The following is a 15,406-nucleotide window of genomic DNA, read 5'->3' as shown; positions in this document are numbered from 1 at the left end:
GGACATGCTTCTCAGAGGACGCATCGCACCTGTTTCAGGCATTAATCCCGCAGCCAGCTGATTTTCTCCAACTTTCTACTTGCAAAGCAACTTCTTAGGCCTGGGGTCCTCTCTTGCAGGTGCCCTGCATGACAGAGAACTTTTTCAACCCCAGCCATTGTGTAACAGGCAGTGGGTGGACATGGGTTCTGTGTCCTGCTTGCTGGGCCTGAGCTGCTTGTCAGGTGTACAACTGAGAGCCTTGCAGACCAGAATCCAAGACTCCACAGCACATGTGTGCTGGGGCCGGACGCGAGCTGTTGAAGGAGAAAGCAGTCAGTGTATTTAAAGGCAAAGGGCTTCCTAAATGGAGGCTGTGCAGGCCTCCTGAAGGTCCTAGCCCAGGCTACAGAGGTAAATCCTCTCTGCAGGAGATGCCTCGCTGCCAGCATGGTGGCGTCTGCTGCTTACGGTAGCCGGCAGCCAGTGTCTTCCAGCCGAGGATCGGGGGCAGCGATGCGAGTAAATGAAGCGACCCTGGCTGCTATGGCTTCCGTGGGAGTGGAAGACAAAAGGGCCCCAAATATTCCGCAACATATTGTCTGATGGAGGCTGCAGCTCAGAGATCCTTTGTGGGAAGGACGTCATCATCAGGGAGGAGACTTGGGCTCCTGGAGAGCCAGGCACTGAGTGCTTCCCCACTGTGGGGTCTGGGGGAAGTGGGGACAGAGCCCATGGGATGGGGGGGGGATGTACAGTTCCAGGAGACCTGGGGGCTCTGCATCCCTGTGGTGCCGGCAGCGATGCCTGGAGGCTGGAGCCTGTGTCAGTGGCCTGAGGCTGAGTTCAGGCTCTGCCTGCTTTGGGCGGTGTGGCTAGAGGCTCCTTTCTCCCAGCCTTTCTGAGGCCTCCTCTGTGGAATGAGGTGTTGGATGAGACTCCCCAGGGTGAAGCCGCCTGGGAGCTTTTCCTGCTAGAGCTTTAGAAACGAGGGAACTCGAAGGCAGAGTGGCCGGGGACTCGCTGGGCAGCAGCAGCCTCCAATGGATGCGAGTTTCTGAGACACTGCAGGTGTTACTAGGGGGAGGTGACAGTGAATTTAAAGCAGGAAAATTACTTTTATGAGTCACAAAATGTTTGTTAGTCTCTTGTACATTGCTAGGACACATTACCTAGTTTTTACGCTTTTGTTTTTATTTATCAAAGAGATAAGTGTTTATTAAATCTATTAAGTGTTATACAAGCATGGAGAGGTTTTTAAATTATCTGACTTTTGGGGCCACGGAGATGGCGTAGACCATCCCTTCAAAGTGTAGCTCTAAGCCCTGGAAATGGAGCAAGACTTGATGAAGGGAGGACCCTGGAAGCTGAACTGCCAGAGGCTCCAGAACGGGAGGGACTGGGAGGAGCAGAGTCCCCATTTTCCCCCAGAATGGGAGGGACTGGGAGGAGCAGGCTTCCCATTTTTCCCCGGTGATGGTGGACTTTGTGTCAATTTGACTAGGTTGAGGGGCGCCCAGAGAGCTGGTCACACACTATGTTTTGGGGCGCCTGTGAGGCCGTTTCTGGAGAAGGTGAGCATTCAGATCAGTGGACTGAGGAAGGAATCGTCACAAATGTGAGGGCATCCTCTGATCCATCGAGGGCCCAAGCAGAAAAAAAAGGCAAGGGAGAGGTGAATTTGCTCCCTGCTGGAGTTGGGACTTCTGTCTGTCCTGCCCGCAGACGCTGGAGCTCCTGGGTCTCGGACCTGTGGACTCCGGGCCTCGACCAGTCCCCCTCCAGTGCCCTACCCCCAGTTCCCAGACCTGCAGCCATGGGCTGGGAGCGATACTGTCAGCTCCTCCCGTTCTCAAGCGTGCAGTCTCAGACTGAATTCCCACCGTCAGCTCTCCTGGCTCTGCAGACGGCAGGTCATGGGACTCACTGGCCTCTGTAATCACATGAGGGAACTCCCCAAGTAAGTCTCTTCGCGCGTGTGGATCCTGTCCTGTTTCTCCAGGAAACCCTGACGAACCACCCCGCTTCCATCCAACGGAAGAAAGTGACCCAGGCCCAACATTTCCTGACCCCCGACCTCACCAGAGAAGGTCCCCCGGGTGGCTCAGTTCTCCTCTGGGTGGATCGGGGTCCCTCTGACCATAACACCAGGGAGGGTTAATCAAGAGCCCTGCCAACATCAGTGTCAAGATTTCTTTTTCTTTTTCTTTTTTTTTTAATGGCTGAACAGCATTCCGTTGTGTAGAAAACACATTTTCTTGATCCATTCATCCATCGATGCACACTTAGGTTGATTCCACACCTTGGCTAGTGGGAATGGTGCTGTCTAAACGTGGGGGTGCAGACAGCTTTGCGACAGACTCAGTTCACATGTGGGGGTGCAGACAGCTTTGCGACAGACTCAGTTCATTTCCTTTGGGTTGGTGCCAGTGGCATAGTGGGCTCATGGTCATTTCCATTTTTGATTTTTTGAGGAACCTTCATACTGTTCTCTGACAACATGGATGAACCTGGAGGATGCTCCATTAAGTCATCAGCCAGGCACAGAAAGACAAATACTGAGTGACCTCACTCATATGTGGCAGCTAAGAAGTTGATCTCATAGAAGTAGAGAATGGAATGGTGGTTACCAGAGCCTGGGGTGCTGGGGGGCATGGGGAGATGCTGGTTAAAGGATGCGTAGTTACAGTTAGACGGGAGGGTGCATTTCAGGAGATCTACTGCACTGCAAGCTGACCATAGTCAATGATGATGTATTGGTAAAAAATGTTAAGAGAGTGGGTATTAAGTGCTCTCACCACAAAATAACTATGAGGTAATGCACTTGTTAATTAACTAGATTTAACCATTCCACAATGTACATATATGTCAAAGCACCACGTGATACACGATAAAATCATACAAAACAAACCAGAGTCCTAAAGAGGAGTGGCCTGGGCAGCGCTCTATCCCCACAGAGCCTGAGCCTCCCCTCCCCGGCGGAGATGCTTCTCCCCACTGCCCACTTCCCCCCAGGAGGAGGGTCCTAGCCCGACAGCTCCTGGCCTGGGGAAGCCTCTTCATCTCTGGGGAGCTGAGACTTCCCTCCTCCCCAGTAGAGAGACAATAGGGTGGGTGATCAGACCTGCAAGAGGGACACGTAGCCTGGACTGAGGTCTCTTTGGCCCTGAGAACTTGAAACTTCCCTGAAGTGCCCAGAGAAACCAGCGTAGGCAGAAGGCTACGTGTAATGCCAGTGGGCCATGCATAGGGGATGCTATCTGCAATACCACAGTGCCAGTGGGCTGTGCATAGGGGATGCTATCTGCTATACCACAGTGCCAGTGGGCTGTGCATAGGGGATGCTATCTGCAATACCACAGTGCCAGTGGGCCGTGCATAGGGGATGCTATCTGCTATACCACAGTGCCAGTGGGCCATGCATAGGGGATGCTATCTGCAATACCACAGTGCCAGTGGGCTGTGCATAGGGGATGCTCTCTGCAACACCACAGTGCCAGTGGGCTGTGCATAGGGGATGCTATCTGCAACCCCCCGTGGTGGTGTCATCCAGCATCCTCTATTCCTGAGAGTGTCTTGGTTTCCCAGTGTCCTGTTGTGTGTTGTTTGATTCAGCTGTGAGCTCGGAGAACTTGCCCATTCACAATAGAAACCAAAGCATTTTCTAGCAGCTCTTACCACTGGATATTCTTCCTTTTCCTGCCCTGGTTCCCAGGCAGGGGCTGGGGGGTCAGACATGGAAGGTTGCCCGATTGGAAGCGCTCTCCTAGGATGCTGAATCTAGGGAAAAAAAACCCAACGTTTTGAGCATATTTACTTCAGTGGAAAGTTTCCCATGTTGGGGGACAGGAACTTCTGCCAGGTCCTTTTGCAGGGGACCCCCTACCTTCTGCACCTGGCCCTCCAAGCGTCTGCCCCCGGCACATTCCCACATCCTTCTGGGAGCTCCCCTTTTGGTGGAGTCATGGCCTTTGTTTCTGATGCTTGCACCCAACACAGAACCTAAGCGGCTGTAAAAATGGACGCTTCTGCTTGGTCAGCGTGGAGAGAAAAGTGGGAGAAAAAGGAGATGGAACTTGAACCTGGTGGAATGAACAGTTTTCCAGGGCTCCGCTTGCTGAGCGCTCTGAGCAGTTTCTGACCAATGCGGGCTCCTCCTTGCTGGGGAGTTGGATTTGTGTCTGACTCGCTCTCGGGCTGAGTGTGGAGAAACGGTCGCCGGTGAGGATGACTTAAGGAGGCGGTGTTTTCATGCCTGTCCCCGAGAAACTCCCAGAAGATGATCAAAGCACCATGAATGAGAAGTGTGTTCCCACCGAGTGCGTGGAAACACGGTCCTGGGTGGGGAGACGTGGCAGAAACCCTGTGAGCGAAACCCACAGGTGCACAAGTAGCCACGATTAGCCGGGGAACTGTGTGGTGAATTCAAGGAAATCTACCAAATGGAGGTACCATCTATTAAATACCATCTTAATCAGCCTGTTAAATTGTGATGTGAGCAGATGCGGTCATGGGTAGGGCCCTTTCTCCCCCAGAGGAAATGTCAGCAAACACTTAACGGGAATGTTTCAGATGACCAGGTCTGTGGTAGAGTGAGTGCTCTGCCCAGGCTCATTACAGGATTTCAGCTGGGACTATTTACAGAAATTAAATGTGAAGAAGGAACACTGTCTACACCTCAGGCTCACTGGTAGGGCAAGCTGTGTTTGAAGAATTTGAACTGGGCCGGGCGATGGCTCACGCCTGTAATCCCAGCACTTTGGGAGGCCGAGGAGGGTAGATCACGAGGTCAGGAGTTTGAGACCAGCCTGGCTGAGATGGTAAAACCCGTCTCTACTAAAAATACAAAAACTAGCCGGGTGTGGTGGCAGGTGCCTGTAATCCCAGCTACTTGGGAGGCTGAGGCAGGAGAATTGCTTGACCCAGGAGGCGGAGGTTGCAATGAGCTGAGATGGTGCTACTGTGCTCCAGCCTGGGTGACAGAGCAAGACTTCGTCTTAAAAAAGAATTGGAACTGCTTGTTGTGGTGACTTGGACTGTTGCAGCCTTGAGACATTTTGCTTTATTTTTGACTTCCAGTGAAAGCCAGGCTCCAGCCCAGGGCAGAATTCCTCGCACAGGTCATATTTAGAAGGTGAGGAGGAGGCTGGAGAGTATCTCCAGTTCATGATCTCTACCGCTTGCTCTAGCGGTTTACAGCTCACGAAGTGCAGACTTTCAGATGAGGTTTGGATGGAAGCCACTATGAGTTTTGCTATAAATGGTGAATCCCAAGAGACGCTCCACAGAATACCTTTTGGAACGTGTTGGCTCAGCTTCCGCCTCTTCAACCTGCACTTGTCCCCGCCTCTGCACTGCTGGTGCAGTGACAGCCACCTAAAGACCTGCCTCTTTGCGTGGAACTGGGGAGCTGCGTAGACGTATGACTCCCTTCCCACGCATCCTGCTTGTGCCCCTCTGCAAACCCCGTGCTTCCTTTATTATGGCCTAGCCCAGGCAGTTAGTGGTAGAATAATAGTGAGAGGGGGCAATCCCAGGAATGCAATGTTCTGACTGTGATTTTTAATGTGGGAGAACGTTTTTTCTTAGAAACATACAGACAAGAAAACACCTGTGTGTAATTCCCACCATATAGACTCTCAGGCAGGGCCAATCTTTTTTTTAATTTTTTACCATATTTACTTCCAGTTGTTGTTCTCACTTTCAAAAAGTTACATGTTAACCTTTCATTTTTAGTTTTTTTTTTTTTTTTTTTTTTTTGAGATAGAGTCTCACTCTGTCTCCCAGGCTGGAGTGCAATGGCACAGCCTCGGCTTACTGCAACCTCTGCCTCCTGGGTTCTGGCAATTCTCCTGCCTTAGCCTCCCAGGTAGCTGGGACTACAGGTTCCTGCCACCACACCTGGTTAATTTTTTTTTTTTTGGTATTTTCAGTAGAGATGGGGTTTTACCATGTAGGTCAGGCTGGTTTCGAACTCCTGACCTGAAATGATCCGCCCACCTCAGCCTCCCAAAGTGCTGGGATTACAGGTGTGAGCCACTGTGCCTGGCCCATTTTTAGCTTTTACTTATGAAAAATGTAAAGCATACCTTGAAATAGCAAGAATAGCACAATGAACCCCCACACAGTGCACAGATGCAATCATCTCACAAAGTTGTCATATTTGCTGTCTGCCTGTCTATCATCATCTATTTTTTCACTGTATTATTTCAGAGTGGTAGATATTGTCACTTTATTACTAAATACCTTATCATCCATCATTAAAAATAAAATTATTTTCTACATAACCACAATACCATTATCATACCTAAAAATTAACAGTAATTCCCCAATAGCATATGGTATTCAGCCCATATTCAAAATTTTTAGTTATCCCCAGAACATTTTTAATACCTTGTTATTTTGATTGAACCCAGATCCAGCCACGCCTCGTGTATGATGTTGGCAGCCACGTCTTTTTAGTCTCTTTTAGTTGGAAACACGGTTTCCCCGTGTGATTGATTTATTGAAGAGACCAGACCACCTTTAAAAATAAATCAGGCATTACAAGTAAAGTTCAATTCTTCGATTTATAGAATCTGCTGCAACACCTACTCACCCTCCACTCCCAGAAGCATCCATTATATTATTAGGATAGTCTGTATTTTTCCAGGTTTTAAAGCGTACTTTCACAGTCCTGTGTCCTGAACAATGGGGACGAGTTCTGAGAAAGGCGTGCTGGTGATCTCGTCATGTGAACCCTGCAGTGCACTTGCACAAACCTACCTGAGGAGCCTACAGCACCCCAAGGCTGTGTGGTGGAGCCCATTGCTCCTGGGCTGCACACCTGTGCAGGATGTGACTGTACTGGACATTGTAGGCAACAGTAACATAATGGTAAATATGCATATATCTGAACACATCTAAACCTTGCAGAAAAGGCACAGTAACGTGCAGTATAAAAGATGAGAAAAAGAGGCTGGATGCGGTGGCTCACACCTGTAATCCCAGCACTTTGGGAGGCCAAGTCGGGCGGATCACAAGGTCAGGAGATTGAGACCATCTCTACTAAAAATACAAAAACAAAATTAGCCAGGCATGGTGGTGGGTGCCTGTAGTCCCAGCTACTCAGGAGTCTGAGGCAGGAGAATGGCGTGAACTGGGGAGGTGGAGCTTGCAGTGAGCCGAGATCGTGCCACTGCACTCCAGCCTGGGCAACAGAGCGAGACTCCATCTCAAAAAAAAAAAAAAAAAAAAAAAAAAAAAAAAGGATAAGAAAAGAGGCATCTGTATAGGCCACTCACCATGAATGGAGTGTGCAGGCCTGAAGTTGCTCTGGTGAGTGAGTGAGTGAGTGGGTGGTGAGTGAACGTGAAGGCGTAGGACGTTCCCGTGCACGACTGTAGGCTTTATGGACACTGAACACTCAGGTTGCTCTGAGTAGCCAAAGCCATTTTAAAAAAATTGTTTTTCTTTCTTCAATAATCAACCTTAGCTTACTGTGATTTTTTTCTGACTCTTGTAATAACGCTTGTCTTGAAACACAGACATTGCACAGCTGCACAAAAATCCTTTTCTTTATATCCTTGTTCTATAAGATTTTTTTCTATTTTAAAGCATTTTAACATTTAACACTTTTAAAATGTCTTAAAATGAAGACACAAACGCACACATGAGCCTAGGGCTACCCGGTGTCAGGATCATCACATCACTGTCTTGTGCCTGCACGTCCTGTCCCACTGGAAGGTCTCCGGGGCAAAGCACGTGGAGCTGCCATCTCCTAGGGTGACAAGGTCTTCTTCTGGATACTTTCTGGAAGACCTGCCTGAGACTGTTTTACAGTTATTATTTTATAAGTAGGAGTACACTCTAATGAGAAAAGTACAGCATAGTGAAATGTCTAAACCAGTAACATAGTTGCTTATTATCACCTATCAAGTATGATGAACTGTGCAGGACCATATGTGCCAGGCTTTTCTAGGACAGGTGGTGCAGTGGGTTTGTTTACAGCAGTGTCACCACACACGTGAGTCATGCACTGTGCTACGATGTTACCTTGGCTGTGAAGTCACCAGGCTATAGGGCTACAGGGAGCTTTCACCTCTCTCCCAATCTTAATCTTATGGCACCACCCTGGCGTATGTGTCCCTCCTTGATGGAAACATTGTTCATCAGCTCGTGACTGCAAGTGTAACTTATGCCTGCACTTACCCATCTGTCAGTCTCCATAAAAACATGATTTTATGTAAATTTTCTTCATAAATATCATACTGGGCACATGATTCTGCATCTTCTATTTTGGATCTGCATTGTGTTTTGAGATGCATTGGGGCTGACGAATTTTCCTTTTCCATTTCTCTATTGGGATTTTTCCACTCTTCCAGGATGCAGGTGCTTACACCTGCCTTTTGAGTACAAGTGTGAGTCCGCTGAAGTTAGTAGGGTTATGGGATGTGCTCACTTCTATTTCAACAGAGACTTCCCAGTGCTTCCAGCAGCTGGGCCAACTGACTGATGATCCTGCCAGCTCTGTACAGGTGAGCATGCTTCCCTGCCTTGCCAACACTGGGGATGGTCAGATTGGTAAAATGTGCACATCTGATGGGAATTCATTGTTTAAATCTGCGTATCCTGGATGGCTAGTGATGGCCATGTTTTCGTGTGCTCATTTGCCACTTGAGTTTATCTTTTGCTTGTCTTTTTATTAGTACTGTTTCTTGATATATTTTGAATATGAAATATGGTGCCAGTTTTGGTTTTAAAATTACGAGATAGACAAGTGGAAATTGTATTGCTTTACTGAATAGTGCTGCAACTGAATACCTCATCTCTATAAATGAGGAGTATGTTCTTCTCCTTTTCCAGGAGGGGGTGTTTAAATTACTCCTGATAGACCACTTGAAGGGTGAATTCTACAGTTCTCATAGCTAAAACGTATCATTGTAATAATTCAATTTTTGAGCTGCCAAAATAACACTTCTCTGTTTGTGCTAAAAGAACACCAAATCCCATTAAAAATGGAAACACGTTCTTAACGTTGTTGATTACAATATGGTGCAACAGAACCACCGTCGGCAAATTCTTCTGTCATGCGACCATCTACATCTGTTTGTTCAGTTCTTTAATGACTGTTACTTACACATCAGACAATGATCAAACTACACGTTTGCTACCAAAAAAGTCAAGCAAAAGAAGTCAATGGCAGCCCTGCCACTGGCACACAAGGTGGGAGCCATCCCATGCTTACAGGAGTCCCTGGGGAAGCAGCCTCCAGCGCTATCACACCACAGGTGACCCCGTTTCTGGGACATGTGCACACCATCCAAACTGTCCTTAGAAATGCGAGAAACCTCCCCCAGATGGAAGGAGGGCATTGAAGGACACATCCTCCTAACTCCAAAGGGTGTGTCTGGAGCACAGCCAGCCCCACCTATGATGCTGAATGTCCCTTTGGGACCTCAGAGCTGAAATGGTTAAGGTAGGTTAGGTGTCGAGAGAGATGGGCCCTCAGCTGAAATGGTTAAGGTAGGTTAGGTGTCGAGAGAGATGGGCCCTCAGCTGAAATGGTTAAGGTAGGTTAGGTGTCGAGAGAGATGGGCCCTCAGCTGAAATGGTTAAGGTAGGTTAGGTGTCGAGAGAGATGGGCCCTCAGCTGAAATGGTTAAGGTAGGTTAGGTGTCGAGAGAGATGGGCCCTCAGCTGAAATGGTTAAGGTAGGTTAGGTGTCGAGAGAGATGGGCCCTCAGCTGAAATGGTTAAGGTAGGTTAGGTGTCGAGAGAGATGGGCCCTCAGCTGAAATGGTTAAGGTAGGTTAGGTGTCGAGAGAGATGGGCCCTCAGCTGAAATGGTTAAGGTAGGTTAGGTGTCGAGAGAGATGGGCCCTCAGCTGAAATGGTTAAGGTAGGTTAGGTGTCGAGAGAGATGGGCAGCAGAGTGCCCGTGTCGTCTTCTGCAAAATGTGAACGATATGGGTACCTACCTTAGGAGTCCTCTGATTATTATGAGGGTTAATGGGTTAATGTTTGTCATATGCCTGGCACAAGTTAGCACTGTATACATTTTTCTTTTTTTTATATTTTTTAATAGAGACGAAGTTTTGCCATACTGGCCAGACTGGTTTTGAACTCCTGACCTCAGGTGATCCACCCGCCTTGGCCTCCAAAAGTGCTGGGATTACAGGTGTGAGCCACTGTGGCTGGCCAAATATTTCTTTTCTTTCTTTTTTTTTTTTTTGAGATGGAGTCTTGCTCTGTCGCCCAGGCTGGAGAGCAGTGGCACGATCCTGGCTCACTGCAAACTCTGCCCCTCCAGGTTTAAGCAATTCTCTGCCTCAGCCTCCGGAGTAGCTGGGATTACAGGCATGTGCCACCACACCCAGCTAATTTTTTTGTATTTTTAGTAGAGATGGGGTTTCACCATCTTGGCCAGGCTGGTCTTGAACTCCTGACCTCGGCCTCCCAAAGTGCTGGGATTACAGGCATGAGCCACCACGCTGGGCCCAAATATTTCTTAAAGAAAGAAAAATGTCTGGAGACCTTTCTTGGCAGAGGCTGCGGAGGGTGTGATAAGGAGCTGTCTCTTTATTCCTTCTCATTGACATTCCGTTTAGTTAAAAGGTTCGCTGAAAGCTTCTACAGGGATTATGTCACACTTAGGTGCATACTGAACATATATATAGTAGCTGCTCAATTAAATGTTTAATTAAATTAATGTGCTCCTCCAAACAGTGTCTTTCCCAGCAATAGGATCAAATTCTCCTGTCTTTTGAGATTCAAGACCGTTGAGCATGTCTTTGAAGAAGTAGATCAATAACTCTCTTCCTAGTTACATATGCACAAAGAACCTGGGATGAATTCAGAGTGACTTTGGAGATAAGCGTTCTATGTGTGCTGGAAGATAATTGCATTACAGAGCTCATAAACCTCTCCCCAAACATTGAGGTCTCTAGACTGGGCTAAATGATGCCTCGGAGCTCAGCACTACTGTAATAACAAACTTAATTAAGGCATCAAGCTGGAAGCCAGGCTGGGCAGTAAATTAATTTTTAATCCATGGATGTAGCTGGCTTTCAACATGATGGATGTACCACAACCCAGAGGCTGCCAATCCAACGAGAAGTAAAAGATAATCACATTCGCCAGCTGTGTTTGCTTTTTTCTTTTTTGGCCTGCCCACTTTGACACCGTCCCCAGGGTGGGTGAGCAGCCAGTTGATATAGTTTGTCTGATTTCACTCAGGTGAGAGCTCCGGCGGCCTGGACTGACTCAGTTTTAGCTTGTGATCTTGACTGATCGTCCTTCTGGTTGGTTAAATCACATAGAGAATTAGCCTTGGCAGTAAGAGTGTTCACCAAATCCTGAATCCCAAACATGCCTGCTCTCCTGACAAAGTGTAGAAATGCCCACTGAGAGTTGAGCGTGGACTTGCAGATAATGTGCAGTTAGGACCCTGGCAGGAAATGAAGGGTGCACTCAGCTAGGGTTTGGAGACAGCTACAAGGGACAACTTACAGAGGTGTGGGCAGGTTAAGAGAACCAATAAGTAGTGATGCATACAGGGTCTAGCAACAGCAGGAAGCTGTTATCATCCCTAGACTTGGAAGCAGCAGCACTGTAGCAGCTTGGTGATCCCTTGGAGCTTTCAGTTAAACGAGTTTTCAGATGAGCTACTGGATAAGGGGCTTCTGGCTGATTTCAGTCAGGAGCATTATGTCTTAAGAACTAAGAGTATATATTGGTTTTAGGGTAAGGGGGCTTATCACAGGCCTGGAATGTGTTTGTGGGGAGAAGTTTATGGCGGTGTTGGAATGTCTCTGGGCAGAGGGGAGGTTCTGCCGGGGCTGACATCTTTCTGGCCAGAGGGGAGGTTATCTTGCTGGTGTTCTCTGGCTGGGGAGGGGTTTGGAACGTTTCTGGTCGGAGATGTTTTATGGTCATGCTGACCTTAGCCATTAGGCTGATGCCCTTTGGATTTCGGTGGGTTTTGATCAAGGTGAAACTTAAAATGGCAGTACTTGTCCAAGATGGCATTGCTCCTGCTCTGTCAGTGCTGACAACATGTGCCCAAGGTGGTAGGGGCACAGGTGGGTTTTATACATTTTAGGGGGACATGAAATATCCATTGATATGTGTAAGATGTACACTGGTTCAGTCCGGAAAGGTGGGACAACTCCAGACTAGAAAGGTGGAGGCAGAGTGGGGTCCCCCAGGTCACAGGTAGGTAAGAGACAGACAGCTGCGTTATTTTCAGTTTCTGGTGAGCCTCTCCAAAGGAGGCGATTGGATATGCATTTCTCTCAGTGGGCAGAGCGGTGATGAATAGAACGAGGCAGGTTTACCCTCAGCAGTTCCCAGCTTGACTTTTCCTTTTAACTTAGTGATTTGGGGGCCCCAAGAATTATTTTCCTTTTATAATAGTTTCACTTGGGTGAAAAATATAGGGATGAAATGGCTGGATAGAGGTAGGTGTGCATTTAACATTTGTAGAAACTGTAAAACTGTCAATATATACAAATATAACACATTCGAGTTAATCGCCAAATTATTTAAATGGTGGGGCCATTATGTACTCCGATTAGCAGTGTATGAGAGTTCCAGTCATCTATATCCTTGCTAGTACTTGTATGCCCAGTGTTTTTAATTCTGGTTAGTTTAATGGGTAAGTCATGGTATTATGATATTTTGAGTTTTATTTGCACTTCCCCAGTGACTAATGCTATTGCTCATCTTTTCATGTGCTTATTTGCCATATGTCTTCTTGGGTGAAGTGTTTTTCAAATCAGTTTGCCCATTTGTTTAATTGGAGGGCTTGTTTTTTTATTGAATATTGAAAATTCTTTGTGTAATCTGCATACACTGTCAGATATATTATTTGCAAATGTCTTCTCCCAGTATGTTGCTTTTATTGTCATTCTCTTAATGATATCACTTAAAATGCAGAACCTTGTAGTTTTCATGACATCTAATTTACCAGTTTGTTCTGACAGAATGTACTTTCGTGTCAGATCTAAAACAACGTTTAAAGTCACAAATTGATTATCTATTTTGCGTTAATTTTTGCATATGATGTGAAGGATGTGTTGAAGTTCAATTATTGCATATGACTCTCCAATATTTCCATCACCATTTTTGGAAAAGATAATTCTGTCTCCATTGAATTCTCTTTGCATCTTTGTTAAAAATCAGCTGTAACAGCATGGTGGCTCACAACTATAATCCCAGTGTTTTGGGAGCCCAAAGTGGGAGGATGGCTTGAGCTCAGACATTTGAGGCCAGCCTTGGTGACACAGACCCCATCAAAAATTCCAAAAGAAAATCAGTGGCTAATACATTTGTGGGTTTATTTATGGGATCTGTATTATTTTTCAGTGAACTATTTGTCTATCTGATGTCATTACCTTACTACTTGATTACTGTAGCTTTATAATAAGCCTTAAAATAATATTCTCCAATTTTGTTTTTTTGGGGGGGTGTATTTTATATCCCTTGCATTTTAATGTGAATCTTCAGGATTAGCTTGTCAATTTCTACAAAAAAAAAAAAAAAAAAAAAGCATACTTGGATTTTGACTGGGTCATGTTGAATCTATAGATCAATTCTTTAAAAAATGACCTCTTAACAATGTAGATTCTTCCAATCCACAAACGCAAGATATCTCTCCACTTATTTAGGTCGTCTTTAATTTTTCTCAGCAATATTGTATAGTTTTCAGTTTGCAAGTCATTCATCTCTTTTGTCAAATGTGCCTGTAGGTATTTCATATTTGAAGGCTATTTTAATCTGTATATTTTTTAAACTTTAACTTTTTGTTTGTTGCTAGTATATAGAGATACATTATTTTTTGTATGTTGATCTCCTTTTCTCCTACCTTGCCAAATTCATTTAATAGTTCTTCGTAGCTCTTTTGTCAATGCTGTTGGATTTTCCACCTAGCCTATCCTGTTGTCTACAAATCAAGACCATTTTCCTCCTTCTTTTCCAGTCTATAAATGCTGTCTATTACTCATTCTTGTCATACTGCATTGGCTTAAACCTCCAGTAAAATTTTAAATAGAAGTGGTAAGGGTGACATCCTTGTCTTGTGTCCAACCTTAGGGAGAAGGCGGTCAATTTTTTACCTTAAGGTTGTTAATTGTAAGTGTTCCATAGACACTCCTTGTCTTGTGTCCAACCTTAGGGAGAAGGCGGTCAATTTTTTACCTCAAGGTCATTAATTGCAAGTGTTTCATAGATGCTCTTTATCTCATGGAGGAAGTTCCTTTCTCTTGTGTTGCAAGTGGTGTGATCAGTCATGGGTGGTGTCATTGCTCAGATACTTTCATGTGTGTGTCTAGTTAGAGATTCTTCTTTGTATAATGAATGACATTGGTTGATTTTTCAAATGTTAAAATAAACTTGCAATCCCGGGATAAACTCTATTTGGTTAAGATGGGTTATCTTGACCAGTCATGGTGGCTCATGCCTGTAATCTCAGCACTTTGGGAGGCTGAGGTGGGCAGATCTTGAGGTCAGGAGTTCGAGACCAGCCTGACAAACATGGTGAAACCCTGTCTCTACTAAAAATACAAAAATTAGCTGGGCATGGTGGTGGGCGCCTGTAATCCCAGCTACTCGGGAGGCTGAGGCAGGAGAATCGCTTGAACCCAGGAGGTGGAGGTTGCAGTGAGCCGAGATCACGCCACTGCACTTCTCCAGCCTGGGTAACAGGGCGATACCCTGTCTCAAGAAAAAATAAGGGCTATCTTTTAAATATATTGTTGGATTTAGTTTTCTAAAATTGTGTTTATAATTTGTTTATGAGGCATAGTGACCTGCAATTTTGTTATAATGTCTTTGATTTTGGTATCAGGGTAACTAATGCTAGCCTCAAAAAATGAATTGGGTAGAATTCCTTTCCTTTGGTTTTTTGGAAGAGTTTGTGCAGAATTGGTATTATTTGGTCCATAAATAATTGTTAGAAATCCCCAGCAAAACTATCTGTGGAGTTTTCTTTGTATGAAGGCTTTAACTATACATTAAGACTCTTTAATAAACATGGAGCCACTGAAGTTATCTGTTTCTTGAGTGGACTCTGGGCATCTGTATCTTCCACGAAATTCATCCATTTAGTGTGAGTTATTTTTGTAGAAATACTTAGTTCAGATATATTGTTCGGTTATCTTTGAAAAACCTGACTGAAGAGAGCAGAGTGATTGCATGGCCTTTCCCAACGGCACAGGAATATCCGTGGGGCTGTTAGGGGCTCTTAAAAATGTGTGTTCTTATTTCATTTAACAAGTGTTACTGAGCACTTTGTCCCATGCACGGCATTACGCGCTGTGACTGTGGCAGAGAAGACAGAAAATCCTCTTTGCTGTGTATTCAGTGGCTCTAGGCTTCAGCATTTTGTGTGCTTGTGAATTCACTCTACGGTTTTCCTACATTGTGAGTGGGTGTTACTGACTATGGT

At 45.8% G+C, this 15,406-nt stretch overlaps 2 protein-coding genes across 15 annotated transcripts in view; one reads left to right on the top strand and one right to left on the bottom strand.

Moving 5' to 3' along the window:
• RIMBP2 (RIMS binding protein 2) overlaps positions 1-15,406 on the top strand; it is a 329,378-nt gene that overhangs the window by 107,245 nt on the left and 206,727 nt on the right. The window lies entirely within an intron of this gene.
• The window catches only part of RAN (RAN, member RAS oncogene family), a 288,165-nt gene that overhangs the window by 269,034 nt on the left and 3,725 nt on the right, over positions 1-15,406 (bottom strand). The gene's annotated exons all lie outside the window — the stretch shown is intronic.

Source organism: Macaca thibetana, chromosome 11 (genome assembly GCF_024542745.1).
Source record: "Macaca thibetana thibetana isolate TM-01 chromosome 11, ASM2454274v1, whole genome shotgun sequence".
Classification (NCBI taxonomy): Eukaryota; Metazoa; Chordata; class Mammalia; order Primates; family Cercopithecidae; genus Macaca; species Macaca thibetana.
Note: the sequence above shows the minus strand (reverse complement) of the source record. Positions and strands in the feature narration are given on the sequence as shown.